The following is a 1,464-nucleotide window of genomic DNA, read 5'->3' as shown; positions in this document are numbered from 1 at the left end:
TTGTCTGTCTTTCCTTTCATTTTCACGTAAAACAATCGCATAAATGTTTGACATTTATGTTTTGTCGTCGTAACAGTGCAAATTGAATATGATGGCATGTTTCGTAGCGGTCATGTAAGACTGCCATTTTTCATGTGACCCTTTGAAATGTGTATGCATAGCTCACAGTTTTAGCTGGAATTGAGTCAACTGTTTCAGCAGTTCTCGACCTCCGTCGTGGGGACCACCACAGAATTTTAACAAGCTGTTAAATTTTCATGTTTTGAGGGATTATTTACCGTCTTCAGCCACATTATGTCCGAAATAGCTATGTATACCGTGAAGAATGAAAGTCCCATGTACATATTGTGCTATATTGCGAACAATTACACAAAGAGGTAACAAAATTTAATTGATCAGATTAAAGACTGGGATGAGATAATAGGCTCCAAATTAGGCTACTGAACACGTGTTTAAGTTCTTCATTTTTTCTTTAAATTTAACACGATGCAAGCTCGCCACGCTCGTCATTTGTTTTGTTCGAGTTTTTAGTTCAGTGGTTAGTTTTAGTGACGTTGACGTGATGTTGTCACGCTTTCACCAAATAGGAGCCTGAAGATTCTTTGATCGATCAGTTGAATTATTTTCTTCTCTTTATGAAATCGTTTGTGATTACGGGACTTGTATTATTCATGACACACATGGCTATTTCTGACATAATGTGTCTTAAAAGGGTAAATAATACATATAACCGTGAAAAGCGTAATTAAGGAAAATTAACGACTTGTTAAAATTCTGGGATTGCACCAGAACCAGCGTACACCGCAATACCCCAGGACCGAGTTTGAGAACTGCTACATTACTTGCATCGCGATCCACTTGTGGATGTTGAGGATTTTTTGTGGGTCGCTAAGTAATTTAGTTGTATTAGAACACATTGAATGCTGTAAAATAACAATCGTACTGGTGATGTATGCTGCATCGTTAAGTTCTGTTCGTGAGAAGGGGCGACCTGGGGTGTGATTTAGAGTGGATGTGGTCTCTAATATACCAACAAGAAAGGTAAAGGTGTTACTTTGGGTTTCTATCTACAGTTTGTATAGAAAAGGGATAACCCGCGAAGTGCTGCAGATCAGTTCATTTTCGATGAAGCCTGTGATTTTAAAGTAAAGCAGGCAAATAAATGACTTCCCTGGGAATGAATTACATGTACTGACTAAACTGGGGATATGCTATTTAAATTCAGTTTTAAATACAATAAATCCTTTTAAATATTAGGAATTAAAGTTATTGCAAATGCAAGTTATACAATTCAGATTACATTTCTGCTGGCACTAATTAATCCCCATGTTATGGGGAGGATTATTTAAATATTGAAATCAGTGGTTTAAAATGCAATCTAAACCGCAAGCAGTCATTTTCCCTGTAGATGGCAGTGTCTGCAAAGTAGCTCTCACGCGTAGTTTTATTTGATGGTGTCGGAAT

The sequence above is a fragment of the Anguilla rostrata genome, chromosome 15, assembly GCF_018555375.3.
Source record: "Anguilla rostrata isolate EN2019 chromosome 15, ASM1855537v3, whole genome shotgun sequence".
In the NCBI taxonomy this organism is placed as follows: Eukaryota; Metazoa; Chordata; class Actinopteri; order Anguilliformes; family Anguillidae; genus Anguilla; species Anguilla rostrata.
Note: the sequence above shows the minus strand (reverse complement) of the source record.